Source organism: Mustela lutreola, chromosome 8, assembly GCF_030435805.1.
Source record: "Mustela lutreola isolate mMusLut2 chromosome 8, mMusLut2.pri, whole genome shotgun sequence".
Classification (NCBI taxonomy): domain Eukaryota; kingdom Metazoa; phylum Chordata; class Mammalia; order Carnivora; family Mustelidae; genus Mustela; species Mustela lutreola.
Window position 1 is genome coordinate 23,535,917 of NC_081297.1, and position 16,459 is coordinate 23,552,375.

Sequence of the window (16,459 nt, forward strand, 5' to 3'; positions counted from 1 at the left end):
GTCTAGCAGTGGAAATATCTGAAAATCATGATCAATTTAGCAAGCTAATATTTAAACATCAGCCCTTTAATAAATATCAAGTATGTAAACAATTAAGTTGGTGTATCAAGAAGCTGATTTAGAGATAACAATTAGAAGGTAAAAACGCCAAACTAATTTTTTCCTTCCACTTTATACAGAGTATTTTACTATAGTTGCTGAATACACAATTTCCCTCTTACCACTTTGAAGACTTCTGTCATGAAAATAATAATTGATTTGTCTGATTTTTGATATAACAGGCTTCTCAGTGGTATTTTGTCTCATTACCGACTAGAATTTATGTCCCCATGAAACACAACTTTTATTATCTTAGGAGCGCCTTGGGGACTTGGTGGATTAATTAGTTTGTCACTTGCCTGCCTGTAGTGTTGTGACAGGCAGAAGTGGGAAGACACGACCCTCTGACTGCAAAGCTTCTGATACATTGAGTTTGTAGTTCTCCTTTCTGTCAGGGACTTCCCTTCAATTCTGAGGTAAGGCTTGTCTGGCTTCTAACTTGGCGGAGAACATGGCCTCTGAGTTCCTTTTCACAAGGAACGTCTGTGGATTCAACTGTAAGGCTTAAATGGCGCATTGGTTATTTTGCCTTCTTCCAGAAAATCAGTTTCCTGGAATATATTGGGAAGCATTTTCCACCCCTTTTCCAGCACGTAGTCCTACATATGCATGAAGCAATGAGTATATTCATTCTGGCTTTCTCACAGCCTGGCCTGGATCATTCTATAAAGTGTGTATGTTGTGCCATTTCTCAGGGATTCTCAGTCTCTGGCTCTGGTACCTGGCTCCCTAACTGTGGCTTCCTTCCCATTCCTTGTGTCAAACTTCCCCCTCACCAGTCTGTGCAAGTTCTTAAATCCATGGCTCAGGGTCTCTCCTTCCGTGGAAACCTCCCTGGAAGGCATTCTATAGTAAGGCATCCTACAGCTGTTTGCATTTTGTTCCTTTCTTTCCCTCTTCCTGGCTGGCATGAGAGACCTTGGTAAGTGATAGTTGCTGAATTGTCTCACTGAGCTTTCTGGGGTCTGCCACAGACCTGATTCTGAAAGATTCCGGAAAAATCTTTGTTCCATCAGGTTTATCTGCCCTCTTTTCATCTTGTCAGAATTGGCTGTAGTTTTTCGGTTGCTTAGATTGTTACCTGTTAACTTCCCACATTCCAGAAAGTCCTTGGGCTTATCCAGAATTTGTCCACTCATCCAGTCAACTCACCACTCAAGACATATATGTTGCCAAACTACCTCTTCAATGTCACGGGGGACAGAGGATCTGTCTCGATTATCTGTTACTCCAAACTCTCTTAAAACAACACCACTTATTTCTCATGATTCTGTGGATTCTCTGGCTTTGGTCGGGATGTTCTGCTCCTCTCAGGGATTGCTCATGGGGCTGCACTCAGCTGGGAGCTCTGTTGGGCTGGAACATTCAGAATGGCTTCTTTCACACATTTGGGACCTCAGCTGCTACCTGGAATGGCTGAGGCTTACTGGGTCTTTCTTTTTCCATCTGGTTTCTCATTGTATTGATGGTCTAGCTGAGCTTCTTTACCTGGAAACTGGTGTCTAAGGTGAAAGAAGAAGGTCTAAGATCTTTGAAAGCCCTGATTCAGAGGTCCCAGTGAAATGAAGACTCATTATTTCTATTGCCTCCTCTTGGTCAAAGCAAGCCATTGACCTCTTGGTCAAACTAGCCCGGGTTTAAGGAGTGGAGAAATAAATTCTACCTCTTGATGGAAGGAGAAGCAGGCCCCTACAGGAATGAGAAGAATGGTCGGTGGCCATCTTTGGCAATGATCTGCCATTAGCACATAATTTCTTTCACTTGTTTTTTCATCTTACTCTTACTCCTCTTCTAATGATTTAGCTTACCTTAGCCAGAGATTTTCTTCTCATTTTCCTTGGGTCTTCAATCTACCAATGCCAGTCCATCCTATATAATATGCCTCTTTTGAACATATTCCACTAGGCAGAGTGGAACCGCTCGGTACAACAGCTGAGATATCTCTTACTTATCTACAAGATACCGGGTAGTCTCCTTGCTAACTACTTCAGTAGTTGTGTCTGTGTTTAAATTTTTTTAAAAAAATTTATTTTAAGTAGGCTCTGTGCCCAATGTGGGGCCTGAACTCATCATAACCCTGAGATCAATAATCACATGCCCTACTGGCTGAGAGATCCAGGCACTCCCTGTTCTTAAAGGTTCGATTATTATTTTTTTTATTAGAAGTACAATGGACACACAATGTTACATTACTTTCAGGTGTACAACATAGTCCTTCCACAAGTCTGCACACTATGCTGTGCTCACTACAGTGTAGCTCACCATACAACCCTTCTTCAACCCCACTGACTATATTCCTTATGCTGCACCTTTTGTCCCCAGGACTTACCCATTCCATCACTGGAAGCCTGTACCTAATTAATTATTTAAAAACAAAAAGTTGCAAACATCTCAAGCTTTCTACTTAACCACATGAGTACCTAGAAGAATTGCCTTGGCTGTTTGAGTATTCTTGTCATATAATCCTCCGCTTGTCATTTTATAAGAGGCACATATAACAGGAAGTTAGAGCTGGCTACTGGCAGAATTAGCTTCCTTTTCCTAGTATTTTAATGGGTGAGAAATCTGAGAAACTTAGAATTGTACTTTTGCAACTGCCACTTAAAGCAGCATGTTGGCCTTGTCCTTGGGGAGACCTGTCAAGCATTTCTGTCTCATTATCTCCCAGAGTTCCTCATGCTGGAAAGGAAGGTGGACCTTAGCAGTTTACCCTTCTTCCCACCCCCCTTTCCTTAGAGAATGCTCCTTGAATTCAAAACAAGCATGAGATCTGTTTTTGGGCAAAAAAGTATTTCTTCCTTGTCTTATCCTCCTTTTTTGTTATTTTTATTTATTTTTGGTTCTATTAAAAGATTTGTCCTAGAGCCAAGAGAATTTTTGGACAGTGTTTTAGAAATTAATTAAAAAGAGACATCTTCTGTATCTCTAGTATTCAACAAAATGAAATTATTTACTGTTTGCCCTTTACTCAGCAGGGAAATAATTACTCAAATGACTGAAAGCTATGTCCTTTCACCCCCTTTTACAGATATTTTGAAACCTCTTTTCTGCTTCTCTAAAGAGCAGTTCGGGAAGAAAAGGGATTTGCATATTTTTTCTGTCATGTTATAATTGTAAAATCAAGCCATCTAAAAAACTAAGAAGGTCTTCGTCTTCCCATTACTGTCATGTTATTCCACATGACTGGCTTAACCAGAACAAAACCAGTGTCATTCACCGGATGGGGCAGATTCTGGAAAATTCCATGTAGAGGTAGAATACACTATTCAGAGGCCCATCAGCCAACCAGGAGGCCAGCTATTAGTTCTGGGAGGTGTGGGGTGAGGTGGCAGAATCTGACAAAGGTGTTAAAGTGTTCCAAAAGCCTAGCCTGGCTTGGTGAGGGAGAAAACTGGCACAGAGCATTTTTGGAGTCCTAACTGTGAACCCTTAGTGTTAGAGATGCCTATTTTTGCCAGCAAGGCCTCAAGCCACAACTCAGGGGCTTAAGAAGAAAATTAGAATTTCCCAAGCAACTGATTAGTAACAGCAAGGCAGGACCTTGGTCCAAGAAGAGCAAAGATTCTAACAGGTTTTCCGGCTGGGAAACAAGGCAAAGACTATTTGTCAGATGTGGAACACAGATGTCAGAATGTTGTTGCAGGCAGAGCTAGAACTCTTCAGATTCCTTCGAAGTGAGGTGGCTGTGGGGGTTCCTTGCCTTCATCTATGGGATATTAAGACTCCACAGGTTAGGAACAAGGCAAGGCTCACCACTTTGGATTGTCTCTTTCACCAGCTGTGACAAAGTAGGTGAGAAATTAGGGACTTTAAAAAAATATATTTATTTATTTATTTGAGAGAGAAAGAATGAGAGAAAGAGCATGAGAGGAGGAAGGTGAGAGGGAGAAGCAGACTCCCTGGTGAGCAGGGAGCCCGATGCAGGACTCAACCCTGGAACTCCAGGATCATGACCTGAGCTGAAGGTAGCTGCTTAACCCACGGAACCACCCAGGCATCCCAAGGAACTGTTTTAATTCAGGGTGATTTTATGAAAGTATTTTTTAACTTATGATGCAAATATCCTCCAATTGGCAGGGATACCCCAACCCTTAAGGTGGGGTTTTGTCCCCAAGGAAAAAAAAATTTTTTTGAATGCTTTAGGTACAAAAATTCTTTCCAGCGTTTCACTGTCCATGATGAGATATAGTAAATTATAGTGGACAGAGGATGACAGTTGCAGGGTTGGCGTGTGGAGAGGGTTTGAGAGTATGGAAGAGTAGAAAAGGGGGGGGGGGAACCTCATTTTACAGCTGCAGTGAAGATTGGGGCTGATGTGGGCTGCCACAAAAGACATGTCCCACATTTGCTAGCCTGGATCCCTCATTTTCCAAATTAACTATTGCTCACTGACTTCAAGTACTTACAGTTTTGTCACCATAGACTTAGCTGAGAAGGCAGGATTCAATAAGTTGCACAATCGGATTTCTCACCAAGATAAAGTTTAGAATTTGATAGACTACTACTGGAAGGATCCAGTTTCTTTTTGTAGCAACAGAAAAAAAAATTTCTCTCAGATCAGGAAAATGAAGTTGTCCTTTCTCTACAATCTCATCTTTTCTCTCCTCAAGTCTGTAATCACTTCAAGTCAACAATTATATATGAGGCATCACTTGTATACCCCATACTAACTATTTTGAACAGGAACAGATAAATAGAAGTTAGCCCTTGGTAAGTCTCATTCACTGAGTGTTTATTTTCCCAAACACCAAGCTTGTAACTTAATGTATATGTCTCATTTAATCTTCATAATAATTCTTTGGGGGAGGATTGAACTACTTATTATTGCTGTACAACAAATAACTCCAAGACTTGACAGCTTACAATGTCTATATTATTACGCTCACAGACTCTGGGTCAAAAATTTGGAGCACAGAGTAAATGGCTTATTTATGATTCATGAAGTTTCAGGTCTCAGCAGTGACAATTTGAGAACAGGATCTAGAACCATCTAGGAATGTACTTACATACCTGGTGGATATTAGCTATTAACTAGGCCTGCTGACTGAGGCACCTATACTTGGCCTCTCCTTGTGGCCAGGGTCTCCTCATAGCATAATGTCCTGAGGACCTCCCAAAGTGATTATTCCAGCTAACACAGAGGAAAACTGCATCATCTTTAATTAATAGCTTTGGATGTCATTTAACATTATTTCCAAAGTACTTTATTGGTTACACAGGAATTTCAAGTCAGCCCTGAATTCACAGAAAGAGTACATAGATCCCCGCCTTTTGAATAATTTGTACACATATTTTAAAGGAGCCACGGTCTGTCCTCATGTAAAACACATTTACTTTCTCCCAAGATTTCCTAAAAGTGACATGTCATCAGACTTAGGCTTGAGATCTAGTATCTCATCATCAAAATCAATTCATGTGTGGATGAGACTTCTTGAGGACAATTTCTCTGGTATGGCTCTTCAAATTACAGTTCTTCTTCAACCAAGAACCAGAAGATTCAAGAAACAAAGTATTTACCTTACACACAGCCAACTGAGCACCAATCAGAGATGGGAAGGGATAACTGTTTATATACTGTTTCAAGGATAGAGAATCGGAACAAATGGCAGTCAGTGGTCCATAGCAATTCTGAAATCCAGTCAGACATGGCATCCAGATCCTTGGTTAGGGCTCAGTTCTATTTCTTATGAGTTTGTCTCAGTGGTTTTGGATTCTACCATTTGAACTCTTCGTTCAACCCTTTGAATCATCTTTTCTTTTCCATAGGTATTGGTCCATGTTTGAAATTGAGTAAACTCCTCATCCTGCTTCCTGCCCATAGTAATAGGTGGGAAGTCCTCCCTTCATGTACTATCTCCATCCCTCTTAGTACAAATCAACATGTTTCTATCAGTAAAAGTTTCTTAAAACTTGGTGGGTTTTCTCTGACTCTTATTAAAATGCATTCCATTATACAGAAATCACAAGCATAGATACCTTTAAGCTATCTTCTTTATCCTTGGGTCCCTGAGAGGTTGCTGAGTGACGAGACCCTTGGAAATACTGGGAGCTCTTTAAAAGGGAAAGTCTATGAGATATGCCTTTGATATCATTAGAGGTCTTTTTGAATGTCTGAAAATTTCTTTTAGAATCTTTGAGCTCTTCCTAAGGCCTCACAAATGATCTTACAGTTTCCCCTTTAGATGTTATCTTTGCCCTAGAGGTACTTCTTAATTTGGAAATTGTTTGCCATTTGAAGATGCCAGGAATGTGAAACAGTTTTACTTTTGAGCTCAGCAATGTCTGGCTTCTGTGTGTTTCCTCAAAATTTTGCTTGAACACTAAACAGTTTGCCTTTTAGCTCGTTTCATTTGCATTTTTTTCATAGGCAGCAAAAAGAAACCAGGTAGCTTTTTAAATATTCTGCAGGAAAATCTGCTTAGCTAGATCATCAAATTTATTAGGTGTATTTCCAATTCTTCACATTACCACATCTGATAGTTTGGCCAAACTTTGCACCACTAGGTAATAAGATTCACTTTCCTCTAGCTACTTATAACGTATTCCTTGTTTTTCTTCAAATCCTTACCAACAGCCTCCTCTAGCCTTGTTAGGCTTCCATTAACTGTCTCCTTAAGATTTAGCTACAGCCAGACAGTGATCTTAAAGCCAATGTCTCATGCGTTATTCTACTTCTAGGTATCAAATATCTGTCCTCATTGTTATTGCTATGTAGTAAATTGCTTCCAGTATGAGCAGCTTAAAACAACCATTTTATCATGCTCATGTATCCTATGGCTCAGGAATTTGGACAGAATCAAAAGAAATGGCTTGTCTCTGCTCCATGATGGCTAGGTCCTCAACTGGGAAGACTCAATGAGCAGGCAGTGACTTGATAGTTGAGGGCTGAAATCATCTGGAGGGGTCTTCATTCACAAGTCAGGTAATTGATGCTGGCTCTTGGCTGGAACCTCAGCTGGGGCTCCCTACTGCAACACCTAACAAATGGCCTCTTCATGTGCCCTAGGCTTCTTCTGCAGCATAGTGGCTCAGGGTAGTTGGACTTCTTAAATGATTGCTCAAGCTCCAACAGTGAATATCTCCGTGAATAAGGCAGAAAGTGCACAACTTTTATTGACTTGGTCTGGAAAATTACTTAATAGCATTTCTTCTGTACTCTACTGATTACAAACAAGTAGTAAATGCATCTAGTTTTAACAAGAGTATATGAAGACTCCGTCTCTTCATTGGAGAGTCTACAACAGGGGAATGTATGTTAAAACACCAATCAACATTATGATCTTATTTTACAGATAAGGATAAGTGGCCAAACCCAAGGTCATTTGACTCCAAAGCCAAACTTCTCCATCATTAGGGTGTACCGCTTCCAAATACACTAGAGAGCAAACATTAATCACAGGGGATAGTTTTGAGCTAAAAGATACATTTCTTGAGCTGAACTTGGGCAGAAGTGGTGAAACTAGAATTTTTGATGTTAATTAGAAAATAACAAAGCCAGTTGTGTTTTTTTTTTTAATAAAATAAAGTTCTCATAAAGAAATACATTGTACAAATTTCCTTGGGCACAGGGTACATTGCAGGTGAGCTGAGAGAAAAGGCTAGACAGGTGAGATGGTAGTATCTCATGAACTTGAACTTTTTTCTGTAGATAGTGCCATCTAGGGTATCTGAGCAGGAAAGTAATATGGTCTAATCTATGCTTGAGAGAGATCATTAATTTCAAGACGATAGATGGATTAGAATATTATAAGAACAGAGACAAACAATTAAAGGATAATTATTAGGCATGATGTTATTTTATTTCAGATATAATTTTCTGGAGTCAGACATGCTATCCTTGCACCAGGAGGTCCTTCGGATACAATTTCCTAAAGAAACATTAATCTTTTGTCTTCATCATCCCCTGCCCCCACCAAAAAGACACTGACTCTCTGAACTGCATTCAGTAACTGAAGTAATTATTTATGAGTCTGTATGCTTGTTTTCCATATAAAGATTTTGATATTGTCTAAAAACAATATAAAATGTGAGAGTAAAAAAAAATCAGGATCAGAGAAAATGCAAGCAACTATCAAGATAAGACAAGCTGGAAAATGTTACTGAGCAATGCAAAGAACAAGGCCCTCTGAGTTTACTAAGTGGAGTTACAGATTTGATTCTGAGCATCTGAGACGGCAAAACAAAAAGGACACTCAAATGCTCCAAAATTCATATCCCTGGGACATGATCTGTATCACCAATGTCATTTCCTAAGGAGAAACAGTGCAACTGCTGGTCATACGGTTTTGAAGATAGCTATCACACAGAACTTGAATGAAATTAGTTGTTTGATTCTGGTTTTAGTACTAGAAGGAGCACACTTGTGTAGATTTTGGTGAGAAATTCTCCAGTGAGAATAGTGAGGCAGCTCCGTGATTCAAACAGCAGAAGGGTGGTGAGGCAGATGAAGTACAAAGTAAGGATATAGAGAATGAATCTGTCTGTCGTGGGTGGTGCTCTTCAGGGTACAATGAGGGGTCAAGAAAGACAAGGAAGGGTGTCATTCTCATTGCATACCTCATAGAAAGATTATCTACATCTTCTGTGAATCACCAGCTTTTAAGCATTGTAGCAGACATTCCATGTGAGCTTGTAACTCTTTTACCATGTGCATATTTAATTATGTCTAAGAAATTAATGGCATTATTGTTTCTCAGTTGACTTGTAGCATAGAACTCTACTGATGATGGAATCCTATCTGCAAAATTTGACTTTATGGTAGAAATCATTCCAACGTCGGTGGAAAGACAGGATTCCTACAAAACCCAGCTGTGTCACTGTGCCTATCCTGTGAATCTTTGCCAGTGAGACACCTTTCAACAGGATCCATTTCTTCTCCCCTTTGTCTTTACTTTTTTCAGTAAAGATTTTATTTTTGAAATATAGCTACTCAACGCAAATGGCCGGGGATAATTTTCAGGGAAACACTCTTAAAATAAGACCTTTGACAGTCCTGTACTGAGTGGTAATGATTATGCAGCACACAGCTCTCCGGGTTTCTGGATAGACAGATTTCTCCCATCATAAAAGCAACACTAATCATCAGCATATAACCAAACCCTTCATTTGTACTCTCCTTTTGTAGCAAGAACAATTTGATGCCCAAATTTATGGCTTGTATTAAAAGCTTAGGAGTCTAAGATCCATAATTTGAAGTATACTGTATCATTGTTAATATCTTTTTTTTCCCCAAAGGCTTCAAAGGAATGCATTTTTCCCCTGAAGCATCAGCTTTCTGGCACATAAGGTACTTTTGGTTTGAGGTAGGAGAATTTGGTTCTACATGCATTTCCCAGATTCGTACCTACTAGGTGCAGGGGGCTACAGTATGTACTATAGGGAGGTGAAGATAGAAAAGGCTTAATTCAGGAGGCATATAGTCTAGCAAGAGCTGTGACCAGAATGCAATGAACCACAACTCAAGGGAAGTACAGAGAGCTATGGGCTAGGAGGGGACGTGTGAGTCTAGCAAGTTTCCATGTGATTGGGGTGGCCAGAACCAGGGCAGTTTTACCAAGGTGAGAAGTTTGATAGATAGAAACAGGAGCAAGAATGTCAGTAATATTAACTTGTCATACTTGTCAACACACTCAAAATAGATATCTAATATTTAGGAGACATCTTCAGCGGTACTGCAAATTTAATATCCAAGCAAATTTCAGGTGAACAGGAGTAAATGTTGTCTTGATAGAGTTATGGAAACCAATCAGTTGACTATTCCTTCTGAGTTGCTTTCAGGAAGAAATTGTCTTGTTCCTCTTCCTGGATCAACTAAGAACTTTGCCTGGAAGAGAACTAAGTTGGAGTCAACTGAAACTTCCATTTAATCTTTGTTTTTTTAAAGATATTTTATTTATTTATTTATTTATTTATTTGTCAGAGAGAGAGAGAGAGAGAGAACACAAGCAGGGGGAGTGACAGGCAGAGCAGGCAGAGGGAGAAGCAGGCTCCTGGCTGAGCAAGGAGCCCGATGTGGGACTCCATCCCAGTACTCTGGGATCATGACCTGAGCCAAAAGCAGATGGTTAACTGACTGAACTACCCAGACATCCCCCATTTAATCATTTTTAAATAGTAGAGAAGTCAACTCCATAAGTGTTGAAAAGACTGTTGGAATGTGTCTGTTCATGCCCATCTTTCTTCTTTCCTCCACTTCCCAGAACATACATGCCATCATGGTAGCTTTTAGGTTTTTCCCAAATATTTGCAATTTGAGTAAAAGCTAGTCTAGGAACGATCCTACTTCTACTGAACTGTCAAAGAAGATGAGCTCACAGTGCAAGATAGTGTGACTTTTTATTTGAGGTATGTCATCCAATTGAGGCAATTTCTTGTGGAGGCATTCCTGATTTCATGAGAAATATCTTATAAAGAAAGCTTTCGCTCACAAATCCAAAGTAATGGAAGAATGACAGAGAAGAGACTATGGTGCACATAAAAATGATTAAAAAGACTTGCTGGTCGTCATTCTAACAGGTCATTGACTGACAGGACATTCATAACCTTAATACTCCAAAAAGAAGGCTTAGCATGAGAGAAATAGCTTCTGTGTAAGATTGATCTGTTGCAATAATGGGAAGAAGAAGAAAAAAACAAACAAACAAACAAACAAAAAACAAAGGAAAAACTGAAATCTGAAGCTTTAACAGGAACAAATCTGTACAAGTCCCCAGTCTGCATTAAGATTCTTTATTTGTTCAAAAGGAAGCTAAAATAATCTGAAGGGTATTGTGTGATGGGGGGAAAAAGGAACAGACTGAACAGGAAAATGGGAGACCAGGTTCTCTGGTCATTTCCACTGCCTCTTCTTTTGACTTCATGTTTTCTCATTTGCAAAACAGAAATAATAATCTTCCAGAAATCTTATAAGTCTCTCACAGGTCTTTTGTTGGAATAAAATCAGATATAAGATGTAGGAACTGCTTTGAGAAGGACAAAATATAAGCTAATGATCATGATCATTTCTATACAGAATGCTTCGTGTATGCTCACGCAGGCTTTAAATGTATAACCATATTTGAGCCCCAGAACAGTCTTGAGGTAGGTATACTTGCTATTCTATAGATTAAGACGCTGAGGTTCAGAGACACTAAGAATGTGCATGTAGTCATGGGGGTACTAAATGGTAAAGCCAAGATTCTCTGATTCAACTGCTACCCCATTATAAAAGCACTAAGAAGTGGAAGGATCCAGTGGGTAGTTTTGCTCAATCCTTCCATTTTGCAGGTGTGCCTCTCTCTCTCTCTCTCTCTCTCTCTCTTTTTTTAATCTTCCCTCTCCCTTCTAAATCATGGCTGTCTCTTTTATACCAGTTCCTGCCTTCAGCACCACTGAATTTATTCCCTTGCTCAAACAATCCTGTCCCCCACACTTCACTCCCACTCACTTCCAGCCTCAATCTAAACAGCACCATGGGGATGTGATATTGTATTTACTGCTGTGTTCCTAGCTTTAGCACAAAGCCCATCACTTAGTAGGTGCCTAATTAGTCATTCAATAAAAAATTGAATGGAGGAAACTGATATGCAGAGAAATGAAGGGAGTGGATCCATGCCATGTGGTATAGAAGATCTCTAGACATTTAAATCCACTGTTCTTCCTACTATCACACTGGGTGTTAAGCTTATTTCCTGTCCAAAATAATGGATTTTGAAGCTGAATACTTTAATCATAATCCATTAATTAAAACCTTAGTGATTCCCTAAATTAGTCATGCACTATAAAGATAGAATGATACATTATTTTGGTTAAGGAAAAAGATCAGCTAACAGGAACATCGAGATAGCTAAAACAAGATCTGGGACCAATTAGCGATAGGAGAATGAGAAGCTAGAAGCAATAGGCAGATATTAGACAAGAGGCTCAAGGCTACTTCATATTAATTTTTGCAGCACATGGAATAGGATACATGGTGTCAATCCGGTTTGAAGAATATAAGAATATAACACTCTTCCACCTATGCAAACCTCAGTTCCAGCTTCTTCCCGGCAGGTCTCAACCATGTTGAAATAAGTTGAGAGCTGGGGAAAAAATGCCAAAATGAAAATAACTAGGTAAATGGAATGGTTAATAAATTACATTTAGGTGAACTTGTAACGCTGAAGGCAGAATTGTCATTTTAAAATGAAAAAAGACATTTGCCTCTATTAAAAGGTGGGGTCATTTCAGAAGTGATATCGCCGTGCCATAGCTTTGATAGATGGCATTTTGCGTGTCAGTGTGGGTAATCCATTTTCTTTTGTGCCTGTTTAGTATAAAGCAATCACTATGCCACCTAGTGTTTATTAAAATTCATTGACAAATGATGCACACCAACATCAGGGGAAGTGTGTCACGCTTTGTAGTATGATTTAGTCTTTCAACCTTCAGTCCATTTTCAAACGGCTTGGTAACCTGAAAAGTTAATCTGATATGCTCATTGTAGATGGACTGCTTGAGATCAATTTGGAAAGTAAACAACAAACAACAACAAAACAACAAAAAAAACCCAAAAATAACCGTGAGTGTTTTGAAACTCTCCATGATGGAAAATTTCAGACATATGCAGAAGTACGGAGAACAGTATAAGAAACCCCAGGTTTTATCACTCAGTTTGAAGAATTATGTACTCAAGGCCAATATTGGCCCATTGAACTCCTCTCCTTTACTAGGTTATTTTGTGGCAAGTTCATGTTTTATGGAAGCAAATGTTATGATACTCTTCTTATTCTTTGATCCAAAATACGTGAATATGCATTCCTAAAGCATAAGGACTCTTTTAAAATGCAACCAGAATATCACTATTAAACCTAAAAACATTAACAATAATTCCAATATTATCAGGTAGCTATTCAATTAGTGTTCAACTTTGTCTGATTTGTAATTTTTTTCTTAAAATAGGTTGCACACATTGTAGTTTGATTTATCTTTTTGTTGTTTTTGATTTATCTTTTAAGTTTCATTTTATCTATAGATTCCTCCTTCCCTCCCCCTTTCATTTTTCACTATAATTGATTTAAGGAAACCAGAATGCTTGTTCACTAAGTTTCCCATATTCTAAAATTTTCTGATTGCATTCCTATAATATATATCTCAACCTGTTTCTCTTTCTTCCTGCAAACTGGGTCATGAAATCTGGAGGATTAATTATTCAAATTCATGCTTTTGATGGAAATATTTCAAAAATATGTTTCCATCAAGAGACACCTGTTATCTCATTGGCTCTCTGTGTTATCAACAATCATTAATGATCATTGGCTAGATGGACAAGTGTTATCTTCTTAAGGTTTGCTGACATAGTGAAGGTCTAATTTTATCACTCTTTCTTCATACATTAGATAAAATGCTGCCTGAGATTCCCTCATTAATTATTGTCCTGAGGTACAGTCCAAGCATGTAAGGTAAGATAACCACTTGACTTCATTTTATGCTCATCAGTTTTCAAAATAACAAATGGATTCCTTACCATCTTCCAAATGTGACCAAAGAGATTTTTTTTAGTATCATTCAAGACTAATGGACTTAAACAGAGTTGACAAGTTTTAATTCATTGCAGTTAATACTTGATGCTCAAATTGTCCTGTTGGCCAATTAGAGACTCTTCAGTTTGGCTCTTAAGTTCTTTTGATGTGATGTTTTAGACTTATTTTGACATTACAAGACATTTTAGGCTTATCTCGTAAACTTCTTGCCTGAGACTTAGAGTCAGCCATTTATCCAGGAAGGCTTGGTTTCACTGACATATATATTCATAAGTATATATTTTGTTTGGTTGGGGTTTTTTGTCTTTTAAGTAGGTTGAACTCCTAGCATGGAGCTCAACATGGGGCTTGAACTCACAACCCTGAGATCAAAACCTGCTGTAACATCAAGAGTCAGAGGCCTAACCGATTGAGCCACCCAGGTATGCCATATATTTGTATATTTTTAAATTATATTTTTAGTTCATATTTCCATTTACAATTGAAAATTTAGTTTATAGAGTTTCAACACTCCTTGAATTTTATCTTTTTTTCCCCCCTCATGCTGGAAGTCTTGGTTCATTCCCAAGAATATTCACAGAACTATTTGATTTTCCTATAGAATATAAAATAGTTGCAAATAACAATGCCAATATTATTAGTAAAAATAGTTCAAATTTTATTTTGTTTATTTTCAGGGTCCAGATCCCTAGGGATATGTCACCAACTGGCCTATTTTGAAGTCACTTGAAGAACTTCCTCACTCTGTGCTTACACCACCAAATGAATGAAGTTAGTTTTCTTCATTTCATTTTGCCTTGATTTATAGGGATTGCTTTTTAAAGAAAATTTTGAATTATAATTATTATATAATTATAATGTGTATATATATACATTATAATGTTTAAATATTCATAATGTATATGTATAATTATATAATGTATTTATAATATATATACATATATATTATATATGTTGCATCATATAACAATTATATTGTATACTGGCTTCCTTATGCCCCTCACTTAGTTTTATGCATAAATACATACTCAGTGTTCTTAGCCTGACATTGTGCCAATTCTGCAACCAAATGGTTGTCTGAGTCAGAAGTGGCTTCTTCAGAAAGGGCACATAAGAACAACACTCCCTGTGTTCTTACATATTCATTAGTTTTTATATGGCTTTCAAGTTGAACTTCTCTTTCCCTGGGTGCAAAATTGTTGCCCACATTTTTACATCTTGTAATATAAATGTTACTCCATTGTCTTATGGCATAAAATGTTGCTAATGATGAATCTCATATCAGTCTATATTCTTTCTCTAATGAGGGGCTTGGCCATTTTTGTTTTGTTGTCTAAAACACGTTCAGGTTTCTTGTGGTTTTTTTTTTTTTCCATTTTACTTGAGTTCAATGGATTTATTAAAATATGTCTCATTTTGGCCGCTCTGAACTGATTTTCCAGCTTGAATATGTAGATTCAGATCTTCTTTATACTGGCAGCATTTTCTTGAATAATCTATTACTTTCTATCTAATATTTCTAATCTTTTTCTTTATTTTGTTTCTTTTTTTTTAAATTTTCTATCTGTTCTCTTTTCTGTCTTTTCTTGTGATGTTGATTTGAACTTGTTCTCCTCATTTTTGTTTCTTTCCAAAATTATTATTATTATTATTATTATTATTATTATTATTATTATTTTTGCTCCCAATTCTCAAACTCAGCTCACTTTTCAAGCTTTTTTTTCATCCAAACATCTCACGTTCTCTTCCCATCTTATGGCATTCTTCCATAGCTCCTAACATTTCCTCAAATCTCTCAGCTCATTTGGAACTCTTAAGTTAAGGTTTTTATTGTTTTATGGTCATATCTTCATTGTTGGATTTCACTGTCTATAAGAACAGTGTTCTCTGTCGATTATTATCTTTTTCTCTTTTTCTTTAAGACCATATCATATGGTTGCCTACACAATCATTGCTATTGCTGATGGGTTTTCTGTGCTCTTAGAGGGTAGGGTACCTTGGAGTTTCCTTCCTTGCTTCAATGCCCTAGGGCTCCAATTTCTATTGTTATTGTGGTAGGTCTCTATGGACTTGCCCTTTTTGAGACAGCTGCCTTTGCTCCTCCTTCCACTGTGGTCTGCCTCTTCTCTTTCTCTCTCTTTCTCCCTCTTGATCTCTCTCTCCCTCCTCTGTCTTTAGTGTCTTTGGTCTGTTCCATGTGCATCCAATGCACCCCAGTTTCTTTTCAGTCTGAGGATGTCCTGTAGTTTATGCTTTATGAAAGTGGTGTTGAGTATTGAGTGTGGAAATATTAACACCTGTCATAACTTCACTGTCATAATTTCATGGTGATTGTTAGCTTGTCCAGTTACAAAGATTTCTTTATCGTTTTGTCTTATTTTTTAAAGGATGTTATTTCTCTCTCTCTCTCTCTCTCTCTCTCTAAGAGCACAAGCAGGGGGAGAGGGAGAGGGAGAAGCAGGCTCCCTGCAGGGAGCCTGATATGGGCCTTGATCTCAGGACCCTGGGATCATGACCTCAGCTGAAGAAAGGCTCTTAACTACTGCGCCACCTAGGCGCCCTTCTTTATCCTTTCAAATGCATTGTGATCTGAGCAAACAGAGAGTTTGCAGGGCATCTGGAGTTGGCAAAGCCCTTTCCCTGATTTGGTTGCTCTTGTCTGATTGGCCTGAAGAGCTCTTCGTGCTCAGAGTGGACCCCTCCCTTTGGGAGGGGCGAACTGTTGGTAATACCATTTCTGAACTGTTCACTGAAAGTCCCTTGTCCTGCTTCTTCCTCCTGTACTTGTCACTACACGTCTTGTTGCTGCTAGTGCTTTGACCCCTCCTGCTTATGGGAATAAGTTCTTGTCACTTCTGTTG

At 38.4% G+C, this 16,459-nt stretch overlaps 1 protein-coding gene across 1 annotated transcript in view; it reads left to right on the forward strand.

The window, feature by feature from the left end:
• The window catches only part of HACD1 (3-hydroxyacyl-CoA dehydratase 1), an 86,227-nt gene extending 71,858 nt beyond the window's left edge, over window positions 1–14,369 (forward strand). Inside the window, exons 9-10 of the transcript XR_009356521.1 lie at window positions 13,911–14,020; window positions 14,276–14,369. The gene's annotated coding sequence lies outside the window, so the exon portion shown is untranslated. The remainder of the gene's footprint in view (window positions 1–13,910; window positions 14,021–14,275) is intronic.
• Window positions 14,370–16,459: the final 2,090 nt, after the last annotated feature.